The sequence below is a fragment of the Leptonychotes weddellii genome, chromosome 10, assembly GCF_054177405.1.
Source record: "Leptonychotes weddellii isolate Sample4059 chromosome 10, ASM5417740v2, whole genome shotgun sequence".
Lineage (NCBI taxonomy): Eukaryota > Metazoa > Chordata > Mammalia > Carnivora > Phocidae > Leptonychotes > Leptonychotes weddellii.
This window is the reverse complement of record NC_138378.1, coordinates 109936952-109963298: the sequence shown is the minus strand read 5'-3', so window position 1 is coordinate 109963298 and position 26347 is coordinate 109936952. Positions and strand designations below refer to the sequence as shown.

Below are 26347 nucleotides of genomic sequence, written 5' to 3'. Positions count from 1 at the left end.
AGATCAGCAGAGTGGCTGAAAAAAGCATAACCCAACTAAATCCTATCTACAATAAACTGACTTCAAATATAATGACATAGGCAAATTGAAAGTAAAAGGATGGAAAAAGATAAACAATGAATGGAAAATCTTAATCAAAAGCAAGCAGGAGTGGATATATTACCATGAGGTAAAGTAGGTGTCAGAGCAAAGATGATTACCAAGTACAGAGAAAAACACTGTATAAAATAAAGAGATGAATCCATCATGAAGCTATTGCAATCCTCTTTATGAATAATTAGAATCTCTAATTTTGTAGCACATCTTTCCATTTGCTCAAGTCTCTGTGTTCTTTTGTAATGTCATAATGTTTTCTTCATCTAGGTTATGCTCATTTCTTGATTTGTGAGCACAACAATAGTTGACAAATATTCTGAGGGAGATCATTTGAAGCTATGAAAACACCCTATTTTTCCTTAAAGTTTCACCCATTCATTTTAGCGTTCTGCATGTTGTCTGCAGTGACTATTACTGTGATGTTCTAATGGAGATGTCCTATTTCCCTCATTCCTTCTCCATTTATTAATTGGAATTCTGATTCTTTTTTATAGCTACACAGTAGCTAATTGTAAAGTTGAAACCTAGTTTATACAAATTGTCCCCTACTAATGGGCACTTAAAGCTGTTTTTGCTATCATAGACAATATACTAAATTAATTTTATCCTTGCACACTACAGATTTGTAGCTCATACTTGCAAAAGTACATCTTAGCATTTTCTTATATTTACAACTGGATATGCTGAAATGATGAGAAAGGCATTTTTAATCTTGTTACAAAATGCCAAATTGTCCTCCATAGGACATACCATGAGAAATTTGATCTAATAGATGAATATAGAGCTTTAAACACAAGGACTGAAGAATACACATTATTTCCAAGCACATCTACAAGGAGCATTTATGAAAACTGACACATATTTGGCCATAAAACAAACCACAATATACTTCACATATTGGTGTCATACAGACTACATTCTCTGATCAGCTCAGATCACAATGCAATTAAATTTAAAAGTCAATAAAAAAATTAGAAACACTCATAGGTTTGGGAATTAAGAAATATGTATCTAAATAACTCATGTGTCACAGACAAAATTAGAAAATATTTAGAACTGTATGATAAACAGCATACCCTATATCATGTGGGACATATTGTATTTAAGATGAAGATAAATCTGTTTTAATAGGAAAATTTCTAGTCCAAAAAGCCTTTAATAGGAAAGAAGAAAGGCTAAATATTAATGAGCTAACCATTCAGTTTAAAAACTAGGAGAAGAGAATGATAGAATATATCTATAGAAAGTAGGAGGAGGAAAATAATAATGATTATAAACAAAAATAAAATGTAAAACAAAGCCAATAGTTCTTTTTTTTAAATTAACCCCAGTGAAATCAACAAACTTCTGGTAAGACTGGTTCCAAAAAATGGAAGAACCAGGCATAAATAAACATCAGGAATGAAAAAGGCAGCAAAAATTCAAAGGATAACATGAGGATATTATGAATACTTTCACACCAATAAATCTGATAAGAGAAAATTGACAAATTCCTACAAAAACACAACTTGCCAAAACTGACTCAAGAAAAAAAATAAATTCTGTCCTAAAACTGCTAAATAAACTGACTCTGTATCTTAAGTACTTCACACTAACATATATACTCGCAAAACATAACCCATCGCATCAAGCCCAGATGATTTACAAACAAGATCCACCAAACATTTATGAAACAAAGAAATGTGGTCTTAGAAAAAATATCCCAAGGAATAGTTAAAAAAGGGAATACCCTCCAGATCACTTTACAAGTTCATTAACAAAAATTTAATAACAAAACTTCAATAACAAAATTTAATAAGGATACTACAGAAAAATTAATATGTTAACAAACTGAATCCTGCAATGTATAAAGGGCAAGAGATACCAACACCTCATCTCAACAAATGTATAGAAGGCATTTAATAGACTTTAATACTCTTCCATAATAATAAAAATAAATTGGCAAACTGACAACAGAAGAGAATGTCTTTGGCTTTCTTTTTTAAAAATCTACAGGAGACATCTCTCCCTTTAAAATAAAAAAAATACAAAAATGTCCCTTTTTATTGACTAATGCACTTTAGATCATAGCCAGTGCTGTAAAGTAAGAAAAAAAAAAAATAGTAGAGGTAATGATGAAAGAAAGGAACAAAAGTGTTAATATTCAAATATGGTATAAATGCCAAATAGAAAGCACAAAAGAAGTTACAGATGACCATTAGAATTAATAAGTGAATTTAGCAAAGTTATTATATATAAAAAAATCAGTAAAGGTCAATTATATTTCTATACACTAGCAAGAAACAGTTCAAAAATAAAATTTTAAGATAGATATTGCTTACTATACCATCAAAAATATGAAATACTTAGGAATAAATCTAACATAAGATATGAAACCCACTTTATAGAGAATTATAAAAACTTCACTGAAGATAGTAAAGAAGGCCCAAATAAATGCTTATGGATAGAGGGCTCAGTTTTGTAAAAAAGCCAGTTTTCTTGCAAATTTATATACAGGTTTGATGCCATTTTAATCAAACTCCAACATTTTGTGTGAATTTAACAAACTGATTCTAAAAGGTATGTGAAAGAGTAATAGACCAAGAACAGTGAAGACTGTATAGGAAGAGAATGAGGTAGGGGACATGCCCTACAAATGCCCATACAGCAGGCTACCATGTGAGGATAGGCAAATCGCTTCCTGTTATGTTTTCAAATGCAGATCCCAGGAGCAAACACACACAATCATTGATTTCCTCCCCTGTCATGGCACCAATCACAAGGAGTGAATAAATGAATGAATGAATGAATGAATAAACAAATATTTAAAAGTAGAGAACAGGGCAAAGGGTTGAAAAGCAGGCACACATTAATAATAATGATGATGGCAATAATATTATGATAACAATAGCTAACATCTCTTGAACACTAAATTTGTAAAGGGATTCTGTTAAAGACTTTTGTGGAATTATCATATTTAATCCTCACAACAACAATATAGGGTAAATACTCTATCATCTGCCCCTTTCACAGATGAGTAAGTAACCCAAGACCACTGAGTTAGCGGGATCCCAAGCAGTCTGGCTCCAGAGCATGGGGTTCTAACTCTGAGTAATGATAGGCAGGGTCAGCATGGTGACAAGTTTCCTCCCTGTCCCAAACCATTTCTACCCTAGATCTGACATCTTGCACATGTATTTATTAAGCAGTGTGAAAACGCACTATTTTAAAAGTCATGGGTTAATTAACTCTTATTTTAAAATGCAAATACTCTTGGGATTATCCTGAGCCTGTTAGTCATTCAAGCATTAATGGGATTTTATTCAGTGGAATAGTTTCTTCCCAGCAAAGTCATCGGTGTTGAAGGACTGAGAACTGAAGGTAGGGGTTAGAGGCAGGGAGAGCCTGTTAAAGTCTTCAGTAATAACAGATATTAGGGACATTACAGAGGTAAAATGAACAGGATTGAACAACTGCTTTTATAATATTCAGTAAACTTGGGCATAAAAAGTTAGGCAGAGCATACCCATCTTAGATAACTGTGTATTGACACATATGGAGTGGACATGTCAGAAAGACTCAATGAGGGTAATTCCCCCCTCATTTCTGGAAGGAGTTTTAAACTTACGCAGACATGTGTACTTAACTTCCCACTGTGGGCTCCAGCTTCTTCTGTTGCTAACCCAGATGAGCTGTCCACGCCCCCTGCCTTGCTGGAAGAGACCAACCAGGATCCCACTGCCATTCCCATGAAGACAATGACCCCAGCCCAAATATCTCGACCCCCTCTCCCTCCCTAGTCCTCTGCTTATGGAGTGTAGGGGCGGGGTGGGTGAGGGTGTTGGTGATGGTGAAGGAAGTAGAGATGGTTTTGCCACCTGGGTAGTAAGCTCTAGTTGGGGGGAGTAAGCTCTAGTTGGCGGGCAGGAGTCTGTTCATGGACAGTTGTCTTTAGAACACAGAGTTGGTAGTACCTGTGGGTTTCTGCCATTGGCCCCAGGGGCACCTCCAGGTTCAGAGGTAAATTCCGATACCATGTGTATCCAGCAGTCAGAGGGTAGAGTCATCTCTCTCCAAGGAGCTAAATCTAAAGAGCCACGTTTCCTGCCACATGGGAAATGCTGGGTGAGCAGGCAAATGATCTGTGCAGTCCCACCAGCTGCATGCTCAGAAGGGGAGCCCCATTTGGGGTTTAATGCTCCACAGTTGCCGTTTTGAAATTCTTAATGCTTTTATCTTTGAATTTCTGTGTGTAAGTGTTATGGGCTGAATTGCGTCCCCTCCCAGATGTATATGTTGAAGTCTTAATTCCCAGCACCTCAGAATGTGATCTTCTTTGGAAATAAGGCTGTTGCAGATGTAATTAGTTAAGATGAGGTCATACTGGAATGAGGCGGGATCTAATCCAACATGTCTGGTGTCCTTATAAAACGGGGAAATTTGGACACAGAGACAGACACATACACAAAGAAGATAGGAAGGCATAGAGAGATCACCCTCTACAAACCAAACCATGCCTGAGACCACCAGGAAATGGGAGAAGCCATGAAACAGATTCTCCCCCACAGCCCTCAAAAGGAACCAACCCTGAAGACACCTTGACCGTGGACTTGTAGCCTCCAGAACTGTGAGACACACAGATGTAGGAAACTAATACAGCAAGCAAAGTCCCATAAGACAATGCACTAAGCATCAGGGCTGGGAGCCTCCTGCCACCTCCCTGCCTCCCTTGAATAGATTCTGGGATGCTCCTATCCTCCTCTGACCCTGCTCCCCATGTGGGAGTGTTGGGAGGCGCGTACATCTCATGCACTGAGTCACAGTGCCCACTCTGGGTGAGGGTCCCACTTGCCCTGCAAATATCCTTGTGCCCTGGAGAGAGGGAAAATAAACAGCAAATAAAAACCCATAACAGGTTTAAAGACAGACCATGGAAACAAGGAAAACATATTTTCCCTGCTTTTTGGACAAGAGGCCCTCAATTTTTGTTTTGCACCAGACCCCACAAAGGACATAGCCAGCTTTGTGAGAGAGAAAAATCAAGTCTCAACACATTCAGGGAAACAAAAGCAAAAAACAGAGGAAAAAAAACACTGATAGTTTGAAGCCCCTAGTTTCAGCTGTTCCTGAAACCCAGGTACAGGGGCTTGAGACTTCTCTGACGCACACCAGTGTCCTCATAACACAATTTCTCATTTACTTAAGAGATTTTAGCTTTGAGAGAGTTAAATAATCCTAGCTGATCATGGCACGGATGATATGTGATTTTGAATTCTCCAAATCCGAAATAGGACAATTTTTTTTTAATTAGCTGTGTACACAAATTTTGAAATAATATGAATCCAACTTTTTTTGAAAATTTCTCTGGGATCACATCATTTCCGATCTATCTGGCTGAATGAATTAGAAACTATGTTTCCCATTAAGATCACATGATAGAACCATTTTAGCTATTAAGTAGAACAACCTGCCATCTTTTAACAATATCTCATAAATCAAGCTGTTGTATTTGCACTCATGACTTGTGTGGGTTCTTTAACATTTACTATTATTATAACTTAAAATCTTTTTTCTATCTTAGAGCAGTATCATCCAAGCATTCATTAAGCAATAATAATGCTAGCAGCAATAATACTTTGGACCAGAAATGAGAGGCAACAACATCCTGGGAAGAAATCAGACAAGCACCTCTGGGTGCTGCACGTTTAGTTTACCAGGCAACACTGTGACAATGATCATAGAGAATGCTAGACAAGTAAAAGCCACGCTAAACATGTTGCACCTTTAAGTTTACAAAAGGTAGCTATATATACCCAAGCTAATGGAAATTTCGATGTCACCACTGCTGCCCAGGAATGTCATCTAATATGCCCCAGACTCCAAAAGTTGAAACTTATATGCTTCAAGAATGCATTCTCGCCACTTTATACACTTTCATAACTTTATTTATCAAAGAGTTATTTATAGGAAAATTAGTCTTGAATTATGTAAGATTTGGATGAGGCAAGGCCTTCGGGAATGTGCCCTCACATACAATGTGACCACTCTGAACCCCCTCCTTCTTGGCTTGGGCACCCAAGCATAATGCCATGCCAGGGGAGTGTGTCTGGGACAGGCTCTCCTAACTTCTTGGCTTGTCATCAAAGCCTGTCAAAGGACACCCCCCTGCCCCCCATCACCAGCCTGAAAAAGGCAAAGCTGAGAAAACATCCTCCCAGGAGCAGTGGCCAGTACTCGGGTCCCCATCTCACACCAGAATACCTTCCAAGGAGTGAGAGGCCGACGCCAGACAGGGAGACTGGCTCTTGGTTTCCTCACACACACCAAGGATGCCCAGAGTCCAGGTCCGCCAGAGTCCAGGTCCGAGGCGGGGTCGGCCCGGCAAGCACCTCGTGTTTTCCTTCCTCATCACGAGAAACAGCAATGTCATCACATGAAAACCCTCTTGGAAGAAACCCATTTTCCCCCTACAATGAGCAGATGCCACACAGATTTGGTGCATCATTTGTAAACGATTTCAAAGTTTATTTGTCTACTCCAAGGAGATTACTGGAATCCCCAGCTTCATTTTAATGTAATTGCTTCCATGCTGCATGGGAAGTCCTGCAGCCACAGTTAATCACCTCTGATGTACAATTAGAGGCTGAGAATCCAAATCCCTGCCGAACACAACCTGTGTGTGAAGGTGGCTACCTTTCAAGCCTGCAGACTCCTGCTACAACTCCACTCAACCAAAGTTTACTGAGAGTCCGCTGGGTGCCAAGAGGGGCTCAGCCCCTTAGAGGAAGCAGAATGCACGGTGAGACATGATCTCTGCCTTCAACAAGCTGAGGTTCCACCACTGTGGTTTTCCTATTTCTGTGGCTATAAAATGCTTTCTTCAAATGATTCCTAATCCTACACAGATTGCTGTATAAAACAGCAAAATGTACAACTCTGTTGTTGAAATGAGGGGGAAGGAGGTCCAGTAATCTCCCCCTACCCTTCAAACTCTCCCCGTGGAGACAGGACCCCCAAAGAACCCCTCTCTGTGTGAACAGTATGCAAATCCAGAGCTCATAAATTGTAACTCCTGAAAGATGCAAAACCGCAGCAAGTTTAACGAAAATAAAACACCCCAAAAGAGAACAAAGATCAATTAACTAATAAAATCAGTGCCTGAGGAAGTTAAGCAAGATTGTTCAAAGCTGACTGTCCAGCGTTGGGAGCATTCCGGTAGCCTGGTGAAGGTGAGCCACCAGGAGAACCAAGGGGATTCTCTCCCTTCTCATTCTGGCCAAACCTCCCATGAAGAACTTTGCACCAGGGTCTTACCTTTCTCAGAAAAGCGGACAGGTCTTCTTACGTTCTAGCCAGCATTCCTTCCCACCTCCTCCGCTCTATCCCGGCAACCCTTCTCCCTGCCAGCTTCACTCCCTCCCCAGGTGACCTCATCCTGCCCACAGTTCTAATGTCATCCACCTGCTGATGGCTCCATTCCCAGCCCCGCCCTCACCCCTGAATTCCAGGTGCACGTTTCTAGTGCCTATTTGCTATCTCCACCTGGCTGTCTCCCAGAAACATCAACTTAGCAAATCTAACACAGAACTCTGCGTTTTCTCCCAGTCCCTCCTCCAATCATCCCCTTCTTGTGAAAGAACACCCTGTTTACCCAGCTCCAAATACAAGCCCAGTTGTAGTTCTTGGTTCTCTTCCCCATGTCCATTCCACCAGCCAGCCTACCTGCCCCACTTCCAGCCGTCTCCTGGGACCCATCCCCACTGATCCTCTTGTCCACACCACCACCATCTCTCATCCAGACACTGTGGCAGCCCCCTGACTCCTCTCCTGCCCCCAGACCTGCTTCCCCAAAGCCTCATCCCTTCATAGCAGCCACAGTGGGCTTTGGACAACATCAGTTTCTTAAAAGCAGCAATCAATTCCTCCCACACCCCCCACCCCTGTGACAGTTCCCTTTCCAACCTGGCTGCCTACCCCTCTCCCTCCTTAGTGAGCTCTCACCACACTTTCTGCCTCTCCCCTTCCCAAACGCATGGAGCTCACATCTGCCTTGAGGCCATTGCCTTAGCTACTCCATCTACCCAGAACGTTCTTCCTACACATCTGTGCGTGGCTGACTCCTTCTTCGCATTCAGGTCTCGGCTTCAAGGTGCCCTACTCAGAGATGCCTTTTTTGACCACCCTGAGTCACCCTCCCAGACATCTCTTTGTTTTATATTAAACATAGCACTTATTACATTTAATATTGTCTTCCATTTATTTGTGCATTGAATGTCTCCTCTTGCTATTAGTAGGATGTAAGTTCCATGAGGGCAGAGAACTCTGTTACCACTGCTTTAACTCCGAGGCTTAGAATTGTGCCTAGTCCATAACAGACATTGACTGAGTGGATGGTAAAATGCCTCCTGCCTCTTGGGCGAACTGTTGGTCCCCAAGTCCTTGTAATTAGGGTGGGCCTGTCAATCACAGGAACCAACAGCCCTGATCATGGCAACAGGCCCAAGGTCTGGGCACTAACACAAAGAAACTTCTTTCCTCTGGGCTAGGATGATTTAAGTCTGCAACCATCTAAGGCCACATCCTTCTCCCCAGCCTATAGAGAGAAAACAACAGCATCAGTGGTCACCTGTACCACACAGAGCTTACTGCGCTTACCGTGGGCCAGGCACCGCCCTCCAGGGTTACATACATTTGCTAATGTAAGCCTCACAACAACCCATGAGAGGATCCCCATTATTATCATGGCATTTCTCCAGATGATGAAACCGAGGCTCAGAGAGGTTAATTAACTTGCTCAGGGTCACACAGCCATTTGGCTAGCAGAGCTATGCTCTTAACCATTGTGCTCTACTGCCTCCAAAAACAGGAAAGAATGAGGCCAGCCCAGGGGAAGAGCAGAATCAGAAAGGGAGGCTGGCTTGGTCCCACATCCGTTTGTGTCTGTGGCCTGTGTCACCTCTGGATTTTCTAGTCCCAGGAGTGAATATATTCTCCTGGGTGTCTATCACTTGCCACTGGAAGGATTCTGACAAGTACAGAGAATACTCCAGAAGGGGCTGGGCACTTTAGAGAAGCCACTGGCTACACGTTGTGTGTTTGCAACTATTTGTTACAAAGAGAAATTAAGCTTTTTATTCTCAAATTGAAAAATCACCTGGATTTTCAATCAATCAAATAAGAATTAAATGGCTGTTCCATATCCTGTCCAGGCCTAGATTCCGTGTGGCATACAGAGATAGTTAAGACAAAATGTCAAGCATCCTTCCAAGATACTATGTTGTTTGAATTCCCTTCTCACCCAATTTCCTTCCGAAATGCTGAAGCCAGTGTTATGAGGAAAGTCTCTACTGGAGAAGGGAGCCACACATCCACCTGAATCCCTGAGGCATTTTGTGCAGGTGGTTGTGCAAGAGGAGGAGCAAGGGTATCGGGGAAGTGCCTTCCTGTCCACCACCAGCCACCACCCAGGGGCAACGAAGCCCTGCATCCGAACAGGAGGAATGTCCCACTGCCTCTGCTCTCTTGCAGCATCCAGACTCCCTAGCATCCCTGTGATCAGAGAGAGGACCAGAGAAGCAACGAAACAACCAAGCAGCTGGTAAGGAGGACTCCTCTGGCTCTGGCCACTCAGGCTGCCCTCACAGCCTGCTGCATACAGCAGCGGGACCCAGGACACTCTAACTAGTTGGAGAGGGATTTGCTACGCTGCCGGCTACGGACTTCCAAGATCGATTCACTTCCAGGCAGAAATGAATGTCCACACTGATGGCCACGTCCTTGTATCTTCTGTCTTCTCTCATGCTAATTATTGGAATTCTCAATTGACAAGGAAAAACTTCAATCAAGTCTTTCTGTCTGGGACTGAGTGGAACATACCTCAATCAGAGAATAATTTCCAGACATATGAAAATATTCAGTAATGCAAAGGGGGAAGACCCCTCTGGTCAAGGTAGCACAGTTACTTCAAAGCTACATGTCCTCTCTGCCCATGGTACAGAGCAAAGGTAGAGAAAATGCAAAACGGGAACAAAAAAGGCAGAGTCACTATGGAAACCAAGATATTCTTGCGGTAGACCACAAGTAGAACAGAAATACCCTGTGAAAATCTGGCTGAGTTGCTGGCTTGTGGAAGCAGGTAAAAGCATCAGGATGGAGGTGACAGGCAGTGTCTCTGCTTGAAGTCAGGCTGGGACAAAATTCCACACCTCTCACTGAGTAAAACCTGTTGCTCCCAATTACCTGGGACTACTGTCTCAGAAGACCGTGACCTAGGAATGCTATAGAAGGAAGGAAGGAAGAGCCTCATGACTAGGGACAGAACAAAGGGCCCACTGGCCTGTGGCTGGATCTGGAATGTCCCCATGCCACCCTGGAAGCTGAACTTCCATTAGATCTGGTTCTGGACCTGGAAGAAATGAGAGGCCCCCCCGCCGCCCTGCCCTGGGCGAACACAGAAGGAGAGAGAGAAAAAATAATAAACAAAAACATCACATGCAAAGTGAGACTGCAAAATTCCAAAACACAGGAAGGAATCTAACACTCTGAAAACAGCCAATATCAGAACAGGAATTCACACCAGATGAAATTAATTTCACGGAATAGTCTTTTAAAAGATGTCAAAATAATTGTGTTTAGAATATTCAAAGAGATAAGAAATAACTTCCATTTTTAAAAATGCAAGAAGGTTTGAAACAAAAGTAGAAGTCAAACAAGAGTAAGGAAAGGGAGCTTGAGCTGGGTTATCAATGATGAAAATAAGTTTGCCAGAAGGCAGAGAACCACATAATGTGGAAAAGTCGTAACGTGTTCCAGAGACAAAGATTTAAGAAAGCACATATACATTCAATAGCTCAGACTGGCTGGGTGTGGAGCAGAGGGAGAAGGGATGCAAGATAAACCTGAATAGGTAGATGTGGAACTTTGAGGAAGATCCCAGATGTGTTTGGTGACTTCCGTCTGTGCCATACCCCCTCCCCTGAATAGGTTGCTTTGATCTTTCCTGAGCTCCCTTGGATGTCCCATCTTCTAGGACACTTGGTAACCATCTACATCTAAAACTGGCAAGACAAAGAGAAGCTGAGACCTTGGTGCCCAGTGTTCTTGGGGTGGATGGGCACCATCACCTCTGGCCAAGCCAGGCTGCCCCACGGTGACCACCTCCAGATGACCTCTCCATTTGCACTGGGAACACCCAGTGTCAGATATCCAGGGGTACTCCCAGCCATGGCTCCCAAGCTGCAGAGGAAACTGCTTTCTGGAAAGCATGTTTTTTTGTCCTCTTGCCCGCACCCAATCTCAGGCTCAAGTGAATCTGGATTTTTTTTTCCATTCATGCTGCAGTTTTGGTATTTATAGCGTCACACAAGGAAGAAAACTATTTATAAGTATGTGTATGAATGTATAAATATATGTGTAAGGGTGTATATCTAAATAGCATGTATATAAATGTTGCTTTTTTTTGGTAAGCATTTAATATTTGCCAAATTGTTAATTCTAATGTTAAAAAGATTTCAATTATTTATTAAAAAACATAAAATAATAGGGACTAGTATAAGACCAAGCAAAGTACAGATGCTTAAAGATAATTTATTGATTTTGGCCACTACCATTTTGGAATTCTGAGCAGTTGATGCTGGTGAGTTACCTAAACACCTGCCTAAAATCACCAAGTGCATGTCAGTTGCTTCTGTCATCTTAAGACCTAGTTCAAGTTGTATTTCCTTGCTGAAGCTTCCTCACCCCTCGGCCTGTGGTGATTCAAGAAAGTCTGACCCCAGCAGCCCAGATGGTGCTATTCATCTGCCCTTTCTCTGAGTGCCTTGCAGAGAGAGATATGTGCCTCTCCTCCTATGAAACTATAAAAACCTTAAGGAAAGTGTATCTTTTTTTAAAAAAAGTAAATACCTTTCATTTTGCTCTTGCATTTTATTTTCTGATTACAAAAACAATAATCTTCAAAGAAAATAATTACAAACCACCTGCCATTTTATTACCCAGAAGTAACCCCATAAAAATTTGGGTAAATATTGCCTTTTTTTCTGTGAATGTATATCTTCCTTTTCCAAAACTGTGATTATACTCTACAGAACATCGTATAACTTCCTGTTTACCGAAAGATATAATAGGGGCATCTCTGCCAGCAAGTGGAGGTCTACACTCACCCAGACGCTATTATCAGCTTCTTCTCACTAATCAAAGCCTGAGGCTCAGGAAGATAAATCTCTCTGCCAATGTCACATGGTTAGACTGAATGGCAGAGTTAGGATTTAAACCCAAATCTCCCCATGTCCAATATCTTTTGACTTCCACAAATTCACTGGGCTAATTCTCAGTCAAAAGACCGAGAATGTCGTCAACAAGGGGATTAGCAGCTCAGGATCTTCCGGATTTACACGATTCTGTAAGAATACAAAAGTGTGAGAGCCAGCATGACTGTTTGACGCTTTGCTGGAACGCTGGGGAAGCTCTTCGACCGTTCAAGCTGCCAAAAGATGTGAGGACTCAGGACCTGGGATGAATGAGGCAGTGAGGACCATTCCAAGCCAAGCTGGGATTTCAGTCTATGAGCAAAGCTCCTTCTGTCATCTTGAGGGGAAGAGAAAAGCTCATATGCTGTGTGGTGTGAGGACAGTGGTGTATTCTACCCCGCCTTTCCCAGGGAGCTGGAGCACCCTCTCTGATTTACTTTGTCCCAACAGCAGAAATCATGGAGATGAGGTCTTCTAGAAGGTTGTGTTTGAGGCAAAGAAGTTTCGAGGGTCCAGGGTATGAGGATGTGAGGTTGATAGCTAGAGCTGAGCCTACCAAGCAGAAGTGGCCACCCGTATACCTGGACATCAGGAGCACCAGCAAAGGCCTTGCTCCCCAGAATCTATCACCAGCCTTTAAGAAAGCGTCCCCTCAGGGCACCTGGGTGGCTCAGTCGGTTGAGGAGCTGACTCTTGATTTTGGCTCAGGTCCTGATCTCAGGGTCCTGGGATGGAACCCCGAGTCAGGCTCTGCTCAACAGAGTATGTGTGAGATTCTCTCTCTCCCTCTCCCCCTGCCCCTTCACTTGCTCATGCTTGCTCACTCTCTCTCAATAAATAAATAAATAAAATCTTAAAAAAAAAAAAAAGGAACCCTCCTCTCATCTTAATACTCGGGCGCCTGGGTGGCTTAGTTGGTTAAGCAACTGCCTTCGGCTCAGGTCATGATCCCGGGGTCCTGGGATCGAGTCCCACATCGGGCTCCCCCTGCTCTGTGGGGAGCCTGCTTCTCCCTCTGCCTTTGCCCGCCACTCTCCCTGCTTGTGTGCTCTCTCTCTCTCTCTCTGTTAAATAAATAAATAAAATCTTCAAAAAAAAAAATTCGACAGTAATTATGATAATAAGTATTATTGTTGATTGCATATTATGGGATTTCAGATGCTAAGAACTTCACATACTTAATCAATCCTCCAAACAACTAGAGTAAGAATTATTTCCATTCCTGTTTTACAAAAGAGGAAACCAAGGCTTAGAGAGATATCCCCAAGGTCACACACTTATGTCCAAATTAGTCTCAGCACCTAGGTTTGTTTTTTTATCGTTATTCAAGGGAGGGACCACCCTCCCCTACCACCCTAGCCTTGAGTTCTGCTCCCCACTGACATGTGTGGGAAGTGTTGCTTCCTGACTCCATTGTGACTTAACCAGCTGTGACACACCAGGACGACATTATGATTATTTTTTTTAAAGATCTTATTTATTTGAGAGACAGAGACAGAGACAGAGAGAGCACAAGCAGGGGGAGAGGCAGAGGGAGAAGGAGAGAGAGAAGGAGAGGGAGAAGCAGGCTCCCCACTGAGCAGGGAGCCTGATGTGGCACTCGATTCCAGGACCCTGGGATCATGATCTGAGCCGGAGGCAGACACTTAACCATCTGAGCCACCCAGGCACCCCAGGCGTTATGATTATTAATAGGTTGGCTTTTGTACCAGGAAACGGATGGGCCATTGAAGACTCAAATTCAGGGACCTCAGGGCATGCTTCCTTAGGATTTTCTATTCAGGGACCCTAAAACAGTTTTAAAAGTATTGTTATGCATGGTATCATTCAAGATGTTTATTAAAATTCCAGAACCAGAAGTACCCTTAAAAATCCTCTAGCCCAACCTTTGAACAAATGAGGAACTGAGTCCCAATCCTCTCACTGGGAGTATTAGGGGCTGTGCTTCTAATGTATGACACCCTCCTAAGGATGAGACTCAGAGAAACAATCTACATTTTACCAGGTTATCAGACTTTCATCATCCATCATTGGGGCGAGTGGATATTATATCTGGCAAGATGCACTCTGATTTTCTGTTTTCACAAAACAGTACAAAAAACTGATTAATCCCATGCTTGCTCTTTTCTGGAAGGAGGAATGAAAACTCCCAGAACTTTAAGGGGGAGGGCACTGTATTTAGTAATTAGGCGGGACCCAGAAGTAGGCAGGATGGACAAGAACTTATAGCACCAGATTTCAGAGATACAGAGGGGTCCTTTCCCACTGCTGTAGGGAATCAGAAGTGCTCTAACCCCCAGAGATGATGAATCTAAGAGACTGCAGCAAGGTCATCTCTGAACTAGACATTGGTGTCCTCACAATGGTCACCATCAGTGGAGGCAGCCATGAGCCATCTCCAGTGGTTCTGAAGGCAACACACAAAGATGGAAGAGAAGAACTTGGCCCAGATGTCACTACACATTGTTGCTGAGAAAAATCAACATGATGTGATCGTTGGTTGGCAAATTTTGGAAAGGGGGTGAGGACCACAACTAGTTCAATCTGGGCTGAAATGTGGAGTGGGACTCTATTTTAATCCCTCCATTCCTGAAGACAACATGTCATTTACCCAGCTGTACAGTGGCTTCTCCAGAGCACAGCAGAAGGGTTGGGCTTCATATATGAGCAACATGAGGCAAGTTCATCAGCGTAAAGTGAGGTTCTTTTGGAGATTTCTGGAAGTAAGTGAAAGTATGAAATTTGAGATCTATAGTCATTGATTTAAAGAGAGTCCAAGCAGCAGAGTTATGATGGGATTTTTTTTCCGTAGCAGCATCCAGAACCTCAGGTATGAGTCAGTGGAAACATAATTAGATTTAACTAGATTGAAAGGGCATGGTATGGAGGAAAAGGGGTAAGGGAGGTAAGAACTTGGCAAGGGAGTGGATATGGTGCTGACCAAGAAACCAGAGCTTGGGGCCATGAGGAAGGTGGGATTAGTGAGAACATATCAGGGCCAATGGATTGGGCATCTCAGTGAGGCCAGAGAGTTGCTGGAGTCAGTAGAGGGTAGAATAAATTAAGTGGAAACTGGATCATGGAGTCCCATATCTGAAGCCAGTCCTAAGAGCAAGTCATGTGGAGCATCAAGCCTCAGAACCATAGAAGGCAGAGATCCCACAAGGCATTCAGAAGTGAGGGTAAAGCACTGAAAAAAGACCTATGAGGATAAAAACTTTTGAGTGGGCCCAGACTACTGTGCTCCCCACAGTCTGTCCTGCAGTGAGTCAGACCAGGATGCAACCCTGAGTTCTGAGCTGCAGAACGAAAAGCAATATGTCCATAAAATTTCTCAGTGCCCTTCAGTCATAACTGGTGGAACTGAGCCAGTGGAATGGACAAGGGCTCGCTTTCTAGAAGATTCTTCTGTTTCATCATAGCCCAACTTCATAAACAACGAAAAAGCAGCATTCTACAGTGCAGAACTCAAAGGACGCCTATTACATACCTTCCAGCAGCTATACTGGGGGCTTCCCTGGTGGAAACTGTCATCTCTACTCATGATGACTTTGAAAGGTAGGAATAATTTGCCCTATTTCACAAACAAGGAAACGGAGACTTGGAAAGGAAGAAACTTACCCAGGATCACATGATTAGCAAGCAAAGGAGCCCAGACTTGAACCTCAGACACTGATCCCCCCCGCCCCCCGCAGCCCATTCTCCTATCATCATAGCATGCTGCCTTTGGTGAAACTGGGGTGGAGGGGAGCTAACAGAAACTGTGGTTTCTTTGAACACAGAACACATAATTTGGGGATGTTCTCCAGTACGTTCTGCCTGAATCCACATCAAGCAGCTCTGAATGCTCACAGTTGATGGATCCTTCTTGGGCCCTTTCTGATCTGTCCTGCCACAGCAGAGGCAAAGCAGCAGGAATATTTGGTTTAAATGAATGCCAGACCAGGCTACAGCTCAAAGAAATGCATGAAGAATATCAGTTTCACTTTCTTTCTTATGTTTAAAACAAGGCTTTTCCCCCAACAAATATTTGCTGCTGAAGACATCCTGCGTTAAGCCCCAGTCATGATTTTGCAACTCAAGAAAATATGTGGTCTGACGAATTTTAACCTTCACAAGCCTACAAATTGCACAGTGCTTTGGCCTAAATCCTGCGAAAATTAAATATTCACTTTGAAATTTGCCAACTCTGTTTGTGGGTCTTCCCCCCTCCCCATCTTTCAACTATCTTCAAAATGAAGAAATGTGATTTCAGAAGATTAATAACCATTAGCTGAAGTATTTCTATTTAGAGTTTTGAGCACTAGGCCTCAATTATTTCAAGAATACTGTCTTCCTCAAAAAGCATTTTGTATTAAAAAAAAAAAAGCATTTTGTATTAAAGTTGAATTATTTATCAATTCTCATGCAATGCATTTGGGGATCATCTATTTCAAAGGATTCTCCTTCCCAGCTCGACAGCATTGCCTGGTGTGGGAGAGCAGGTCAGAGAAGCCTAGAGCTGGGATGGAGGGGACAGGAGCCTGCCAGAGCCTGAGCCCTGAAGGATTTCTCTTTTGCGGCGATGGTAGTTACCTGGAGGCTGGGTGACTTTTGGCTCTCAGATTTCTCCCTTCCCTTTTTTCTCTTGCTGCTTGCATAAGGGACCTGCTCTTGGGAGGAGGGTCTGAGAATGGAGGACTTAGTTGGTGTCTGTCTCATATACTGATGCTCAGGCCTGGATCATGGATTCAGGTGTGAAGCCTAGGAAGAGAGGGGCCACTGGCTGAAACCAAGCTGGGGTTTCCACAAACTTGGCTTGGGAAATGTGGGCTCCAGCAGGGGCAATTGGAGGAGGGAGGTGCATGCTGGGAGGGGACACTGCGAGATGGCAGCTACGGTAGAGCAGGGGCACCATCCTTGTCAACCTTGCTGTCCACAGTCACTTGGACACACACACTCCATCCTCATTCTCTCTCCCTCCCTCTGCAGCCTTGGGTAAATGCAGTGGTTCCAGGAGAGGCAGATGTGGGACTAGAAACCAAGTCCTCTTATTGTCATAAATTTTAAATATGGAAATCCCAACCTGAAAGTTCCTGCATTTCAAAGATTTATGGGCAGTCAAGTCCTCTCCCTCTTATCTTCCTTCATGACCTTAGAGCATCTGATGGGGTAGTAAGGACAGCAGTGACATATGATACGCAACCTAAGAGTGGGGTTGAGGTTGGTTGAGCATCAGCATAATTCTTCTGACACTGAAGACCAGAAATGAAGTGTGGGCACCTACCCAGAGACCTCACCATTAGCCCACGTGCTGAGCCTTCTTCCAGAATCCCTCACCACATGTGTCTTCCATTGTGTCTGTACATCTACCTGGATTCCCACCTTGAACTCCAGCCTGGCTTTGGAGAGGCGAGGCGGCACGAGATCTGGGTTATAGAGGGCACAATCGGAGTGTGCACAGGGGCAGGCATGGGCGTTCTGAGAAGCAGGAGCAGGAGACCCGCAGGGAATCACTGAAATGGTAGCACCTGCACTTGAAATGAAGATAAAACTCAATGTATGCCATTTGTCAACACAAAACCTCTCCCCAGTTCCCACAAACTGGAGGAGTGGGTTGGAGTAAGGGAGGGTATATCCTCGTGGTGGGCTGAGGCCTGTCGAGTATGATGGAGACTCAGGCAATCAAAATGCCTGATCACCTCCAAATTCTAATTTCCCTTCAAAGCCCAACTTGGTTCTTACCCTTTGGTTTCCTCAGATTGCAAGTCCATTTTGGGAAGTGGGGGAAGGGTGATAATTACAAAAGAGAGGAAAAGAAATTAAGGAGATGCAAAAGACAGCAAAGACAGAGATTTCTCATCAAAGTGTAGGCTCCGAACCTCACTGCTGTGGTGTTTCTCCCAAAACCCATAGTCCCAGTCTAATCGTGGGGAAAACAGCAGGCTAACCTAAGGTGAGGAACAGCCTACAAAGTGCTTAACCAGTACTCCTCAAAACCCTCAAGGTCATAGAAAACAAAGGAAGACTGAGAAATTGCCCCAGATGGGATGAGACTAAAGACACAGGACCCAGGAAAAGGACATTAGTGGAAAAACTGGTGACACACAAAACAAGCCTGCAGTTTAGTCAACATGATGTATAATGTTAATTTCTTAGTTTTGACAAATGTCCCATGGTTCTATAAGATGTTCATATTAGGGGAGACTCGGTGACAGACAATTTAAGTGACTCACTCAAGGTCTACATATCTCGAAAGAGGTGGAGCTAGGATTTGAACTAGACCAGTTGGAGTCATACACACTATGATGCTCTCTCTCTTTTTATTTTTATTTGCATTTATTCTGCAGAATTTACTCCTGGGCCATAAGTTTTTGTTTCTTCCGTTTCTTCTGGGATATCTTTTTCTTCTGTGCAACCTCCTCTTCTGGTTTAGGAACAATCTGCTCTTTTTCCGTAAGGATCATCTCAATGTGGCAGGGAGAGCTCATGTATGGGTAAATCCAAGCATGAGCCCTGTATGTTCTACGCCGCATCCTGGGGGCTTTGTTCACCTGGATGTGCTCAATGACCAGAGAATCAACATCTAAACCCTTAAGTTCAGCATTACTCTCTGCATTTTTAAGCATGTGCAGTAAAAATTCAGCACTCTTCTTGGGCACCGACCCTGTGTCCAGTCCCACTGTTTGGCCTGGGCACACCTACCAACTCCACCATTGTATCGACAGAATGGCACACACTGCTTCTGTAAAGTGACGTCTTTCAGATACTTGGTGGCTTTTCGGATATGCATACCCTTGATGGCCTGGGCAGTTTCACATGTGTTCTTAAAGTGAACACAAAGATTTGAACCTCTTGATTTACATGATTTCGTAGGGTTTTCTGGGTCAAGCAAATAGCGAGCCATTTTCAGAGGTCACCTCAGGCCACTTAGGGGAAGAGGAAGAGCCACTATGATGCTCTTCTGTCCCTCAAAGGGCCATCAACGTCTCCAAGGATCTGAGCTCCTTCTATGTCCCAGACTCTCAGCGAGGCCCTAGGGATACAACAAGAAGCAAAACAGACTGGTATTTTAGTTAAGTATACAGTCTTTGTTTCATTTAATCCCCATAACAATTCTGGAAGATGAGCAGAAATGCTATTTTGACTCCCATGTTGCAAAAAAGAAGGGTGAGGCTCAGAGAAGTTAAGTAACTTGCCTGAGGCTAATAATGAGGAAGTGGGTGGGGCCAGGGGCCCTTGACTTCCAGCTCCCTGCACTTACCCATCTTCCAGTCTGACTGATTACTAATATGTTCCACTCATGTCTACTGAGCACAAGCCCGCTTTACCTTTAAGCCTCATGAAGAGAGTTCTGAGCAGGACTTGGCCCTGGAGAAGAAGCTGCCCATGAATGAGTGGAAATCTGACTTGCCTCTGGAGACTGGCTATTGAGAGCTGCAATGGGAGTCTCCTCAGAGATTGAGGTCCTGATGCAGTGAAATGCATTCCTGGTGGGACCCTTACATCCCTCTGGTCTGCAGAGATGGCCACAAGCCTGCTTCCTGAATCATGGTCATTGAAAGCCTTCCTCACCCAAACAAATGAGACACTGTACCCCAGTGCTGAGGGTGCCTTCCCTCAGCATTTTTAAAGTCTTATTCGGCAGAGTCAGTATCAATTTCCAGAGATAAATAAGCTGATGGTCATGCAACGATCATTCAACTACCTGATTAACACCCACGGCCAATGTCAGAAAATCAAGGTAAGTGTGGAATGTGGGTCAGGGAGTTCTCATACAAGAGGGTCTGACTTATTCCACTTGGTTATTAACCATACAGTTGTAAGTGCTCCCTGTCACTCTTAGAATGCAAAAACTAATTAATAGTATAATATGAAAAAAATTTATAGTACTTCCACTGTAATTACATTTGCCTATTTGTGAATGAAGTACGTTTTTTACTCATCCTTGCAACCAATCAGGGCTTAGATGAATGAATGCCATTCATCCAGTCATCCACTCAAAAACATTTGCTAAGCACCTATTCTTTGCTAGGAACTGAAATGTGTAGAAAGTCAGGGTAATTAAGGCAGTTCCTGCCCTTAAGGAGTTTATGTGTAGAAGAGTTCCCAGACCTGTAGAAAGAAAAGCGTGATACAGAAGAATGAGGGCAATAATTATTGTGTTCTCCCACCCCGGGACAGGGGGCCTCAAAAGAGCAACAAAATAGATTGGCTTTGGGAGATCAGGTAGAGTTTCATAGAGAATAAGATGCTTGTGTCAATTTTGAAAGAGTGAGTTTTTTGAATGGACCAGGGGAGAACATTCCAATGTAACATTGTCACTGAGGATAAAAAAATAGCAAGTGTTAGAGAAATATAAGAATGACCTGTGGATTAAAACATTTGTTCACTAATTGTGGATTCATGGACAGAGGATACCTGGAGTATACAGCTGTGTGCAGTGAGTAAGGCCGAAGTCCCAGTGAGGACAAATATGGCAAACACAGAGGAGGAGTCAGAGAATGACATGGTGTATTTCTGGAAACATGAGTCTTGGCTGACTGAGCAGCCAGTGGGCATTCTGTACCATGCCAATGCCAGGTCTGGACTATGACCCAGTTCATGGGGCAAGCCACTGAGGCCCTTGACCTCTTACTCCTGAAGGATGCTGAGCCTTTCATCTGTTCTTCCCATTCTCCTTTGACACCCTTCCCACCTTCCTTTCATCACATTTTTTTTTAACAATAAACGCCTTTTTTACATGACCAAAGATAGAAGAGAGGAAGATTTATTTGCCTTTCTGGACTTTGATTTTCCTCAGATGGAACTCTAGCTCCTTGCCCTCTAGCACATAGCCATCTGCTCAGCCACACTGGCCTGGTCTTGAAGCCAGGCACGCCAGAAGCTTGCCGTGCTGGAACCGCGCCTCCAGAAGACTGCTGATTTGGGCATTCTTTTTTCCTTTCATCATATTTCTTCTGAATTTGCTTTGATCATTTTGTGTTTAAAATCTCTCCCTCCTCAGGAGTCAGCCTGGCCCCCTTCTTGTGGCGTAGGGGCAGTGCGCAGCGGGGCTCATACACTGTGGGTATGGTGTGCTCTCAATGAGCGTGACCCAGTTCTTCACCAGGGTCTTGGGGCAGACCCGTTCATTGTTGGATGCATTGTAGACAACGTCAACAATCCTTGTTTTGTGCGTGTAACACTTGGAATCCCAGGAGAAGTTCCCCACGTCCAGCCTCGAGGTATAGTACTTCTTATTGCCTCCCCGAACGTGGACTGTGTGTATGCCAAGCTTAGTGTTGGCAGCGAGGCGTCCCAGCCCATACTTCTGCTTCTTATGGTAAGGATTTCTCTTGCCCCCAGTCTTGAAGCGTCTGTGCCAGTGGTCCTGGGAGATGCCCATCGCTCTCGGCACAGGCTGCAAAAGAGCCTTTCATCACATTTCAATATCTGACTCTCCTCCATTTTTTTTCTAATAATTTTTTTTTCAGGAGTGAACACAAAGCACTCACCTCTTCACTGACGTCTCTCTGTCAACCGGAAATTCCTGAGACTGAAACTTGTAGGATGCATCTGCCTCCCTGCCAAACGCATCCTCCTCCTGCAGACAAAGGGAGGCAAGAAGTCCAGCCACTCTCAGCCGACTCCCCGGGGGGCAACAGGCACCCCATCTCAAGAAGCACTAGAAAAGCCAGATCCCCTCTTCTCCTCCAATATTGCAAACCTGGAGCATTGAATAAGCAACCCTCTATTAGAGAAGAAAAAATCACATTCCTAGTGGCAGTCAGCAGGAGGCAGGGGCTCTTCCAGCTTAATGACTTGCAAATCAAAAGCATGAAAACCAGAATGCACCTTTTGAACCTCTTTCCCATTCAGCCTCGATGTCCTCATAATTTTCTCCTATAGTGTTCCTGTTATTTTTGCTACCAGAGCAATAACCTTCCTTGTGCATTTTTAAAATGTGGGAGAAGGAGCTGTCCAGTGATCTCAAAGCATATGTTTTTGATTCTCATAAGATTATGGATACCAAAGGAATAAAAATGGAAATCACTACTGCCAAGATATGAAAGAAAGTTTGCATAGTAAAATAATTTAAACCTAACATTTGGACCCAATAAGGCAAATGGAACGTTTTTTCCATATTTTTGGAAAATGTGCATTTTCTTCACATTAAGTGGTACCAATAAAAAATAATGATTCTCACTCAGTTTATTTCTATAAATTAGATTGGCTTATAGTTTTCCAGGACATGGTTTTGTATCAAGCTATATGGCAAACACCTGGGCATAAAATACACTCTGCTGTTTGCTTCCACGCGGGAGAAACGGGTCACCATTCCTCTCTTCTAAATCTAGAGCAAAGGTCAGTTAAAGCCAGTTAATATGTTTAGTCCTCTCTAGCTGCTGAGAATGAGTGTTACATCAACAACTTGTGGGGGTCCGTGAGCAAAGCCAGGAAGTCCCTCCCAGTTCTACCATTTCCTGGTTAGAGACCCAGGGATTCTGCAATCCATGCTGGTAAGGACATTTGACTCATCCTGGAATCAGATAAAGAAACACAGAAGGCCAAAGAACAAGAAAGGGCTCAAAAACACTCTTAGGTAGAATCCGTGTATGACCACAGTTATCTAGGGGAAGTCTCCTGGCTGAGAGCACGGACATGTAATGCCAAAGAAACGGTGGGTGGATGGAGATGAGGAGATGGGGAAAGGGGAGAGAGAAAGAAAGAGGGGAGAAAAGATGGCAGAGAGAGAAGAGATTAAAGCAAATGTTAGGTCTAGAGCTCATGTCTAAAAACAAAAGAGTGTGAAGGCACAAGAAGGTTCTTCCTGCAGGGCCAAAGCTGCTGGAGACCCAAACTCAGGCAGAAATGGTGGGCTGAGCACCATGTCAGAACCAGGAGTGATGCTTCAGAGCCCGTGATGCTTCAAGCTCCACCACTCCTGGAACTTGCTGGATGCAAGCTATGGCCGCTGAGAACCCCCTTTTCTTTTTTTTTGAGAACCCCCTTTTCTCACGATCGCATGTGACAAATTCCTTCCTTCCCCATCTCTCAGGCCTGTTGGAAAGCTCAAAGAGAGATGAATGTGAATGAACTGTGATCACTGTAAGATATTCCACACATGGAGTGTGTGCGGTGGAAAGAATGGAAGGTGGTGAATTATTTATTATTCTTTGGCTCGAGTGTCAGCTGTTTGTAAAGTCTTCATGTCCTCCAGCAGCTGAGGCACTATCCACTGAGATTTCAATAAAATTGCCTTGAATCCCTAGCCCACAAACGGTAGGAAACCAAGCATCCTTCCCAATATCCCAGAGGATTCGTAGGGGGGCTATTTTGTCCTCATTCCCTCCTGGCTCCAATTTCCTACTCTTGCTGGATTTCCAATCCCTTCTCCAATTTTTATCTCCTGCAGGTGTTGGACTTCTTCTTCTTTTTTTTTTTTTTGGTTCATCCCTGGGGCCAGCCCAAGTTCTGGCATTTCCCCCACAGTACTACGGCCACTAGACTGGGCAGGTAGAGACTTTCACTGAGGACTTGAAGATATAGGGTAGTGTTGTTAGGGTAGTGTTGTATGTACTACACACAGGGAAGCAAGTGACCTAAAAATTAAACGCCAGGGATTCCTTTGTTAACTGTCCCTGGCTCCTCTGGGCACTGGAAACACCTCGCTGGTCATCTCTACACAGAGAGCCCAGCCTACCCCCACCCAAAGTGACTTCTCTTTCCCTCTCTCATCTCCCACCAAGCTACCAGCCCCCCAGTTCTGTCACTCTTCTCCCAGCCCCTCTAGTCTGGGTCTGGTGCAGGGAAATCAACCCAGGCTACACATTAGACTCTCTAGGGGGGAGGGGGGTTTAAAAATAGTGATGCCCAGATCCTACCCCAGGCCAATTACATCAGAGGCTCTGGAGTTGGGGACATGCACACAAACTTTTCCAAAGCTCCTAATGTACAAGCAGGGTTGAAAACCACCTCCAGGCTGAGGCATCTAAGCCATGTCCTGGGGCGAGCTCACCTTTTGTACTCAAAAAAGTCATCAAGGTATTTTGCTAAACAAAAGATTATTCTCTCCCTGAGAGAATTGCTGCCAATTTTTTAACTGAACATGATTTTTCCTGCCACAAATATTATCTTAAGAAATCTGCCAGCAATCCACACTTCATTTATCCAGGAGTCAGGCTCTTTCCCCAACATGAGCATTTCTGGATGAGCCCCTTGCTCTCCCCCTCCTGGCTCATTTTCCCGGGTCACCAAATAGCAGGGTGGGCAGAGAAGAAACCAAGGAATCCACACAAAGAGGAACCAGGTTTCATTGTTGAGCAACTTTAGGGCAGGTAGAAATTCAAAACTAAAATGGAAGGCTGACAGTATTTGGAACCATGTGTAGAGAAACATTCTCAGCCTTCGCAAGAAAAAAGAAAAGGCAGTCCCGTGGCAGTGTTTTGTTTCAAAAACAAACACAGAGATTGTTTTCTCTGAATGTTTCAGAAAACCGGGATACTATGGAACAGTTCCATATCTATCCTATCCTTTAGTTCTCCTAACAACCAGGCGAAGGAGGGAAGCAGAGCAGGCGTTATTATGCATTTTTCCAGCGGAATGAATTTATACTCAGAGAGGGTAAGTGACTCACCCAAAGCCACACTGCTAGGACACTGCGGAGCTGTTGCTTAAATCGTAGCCCTTGTCTTAGTCCGTTCTGGCTGTTGCCACAAAGTATCATAAACTGGGTGGCGTATCGAGTCTCTTCCACGATACAGAGGGCCGCTTTCTCAAATCTTCACGTGGCAGTGAGCAGGGAGGGGCAAGCCCTCTTGTGACTCAGTGAGGGCACTAATCCCGTGCATGGGGGTCTCTACCTTCATGACCTCGTCAAATCCTAATTACTCCCCAAGGGCCCCGGGTCCTAATCCATCACACTGGGGGAGAAGGGTTTCAACGTAAGAATTTGGGGGGTGGGCCACAAACATTCAGTCCCTACCCGTCCTCTTTCTCCAATTGAGGCACCCTTTCTTACCTCATCATGCCTCTTCCTTTGTGTCACCTAGCTACCAGTGAGTCTCTATGCTTGGGGTGCGTGTGCAGGTACACACACACACACACACACACCTGCCTTCACAGCCGGGGAGGCCACATTCCCTGTACACATGCCTCCTGAACAAGGGATGATCAAGGAAGAACACGAGATGCCCAGTACCATCTGTGCCTTCTGTTTCTGGGATAGGAGATGAGAAAGCAAGCTTGGCACCTGTGATCCACTGACAGGGCCCTTTTCTGCCCATTTCTCCTTTTGTTCCCTGCTGTGCCCTCATGCGCTCCGCTCTGAGATGCTGTAATTCTTCTCTCAGGAAAGGAGCTGATGTCAGGCCCTGCCTTTGTCTGAACAAGTCCATGTCACCTGTCCCTGAGGGAAAGCATTTTAGACTCTGTCTTTGTTGGGAAAAAGAACGGTAATTCATAACCTTCTAGAATTAGGCCAAACACAGAGCCCCAGGAATGCTTGTTGACTGACTGATTCCTGGATCTCAGAGCTGGAAGGGCTCGGTGGAGGTCATCTCCCGGCCTTCAGACAGAGATAGGACACTGCCCCTGCCCCCACCTGTGCACAAATCACAGGCCCTGTGGCCTTCTGTAGGGTGCGCCAAGGCTTGTCCAGAAGCAGAGATAGCCCGCTTCCCAATCGCAAGGGAAACTGAGTCCTGCTCCCTTTAAAGCAGAGTTGCTGTCATGAAGCTAAGTGTTCTTGGGGCTGCTAGGCCAAAGAGGGGACTCTGGGGTATCAGTCTCCTATCCAATTCCTGTGAAATGTTTGTGCCTTTGAATAATTTCTACAAGGCCCTTCGGCTCCAGGCTCTGCAGACAACCTTGGGTGAGAGACAAGAGGACGATGAGATGTCCTAAAAATGCCTCTTTAAAACCCGTCATTTGACAGGACCTATATCACCACCTATTGCAGGGAACATAATAAAATCTCTCCCCCTCCGCCCTTCCACCCTCCCCCTTGTGCTCCCCGAGATGCAGGCTTGGGGACTGAACACATATGGGTCTAGTTGGTTGAT

General features: G+C 44.2%; 1 long non-coding RNA gene and 1 pseudogene across 2 annotated transcripts in view; both read right to left on the bottom strand.

The window, feature by feature from the left end:
* The window catches only part of LOC145715980 (uncharacterized), a 207795-nt gene that overhangs the window by 35038 nt on the left and 146410 nt on the right, over positions 1-26347 (bottom strand). The window lies entirely within an intron of this gene.
* On the bottom strand, positions 19530-23648 carry LOC145723726 (small ribosomal subunit protein eS8 pseudogene; annotated as a pseudogene).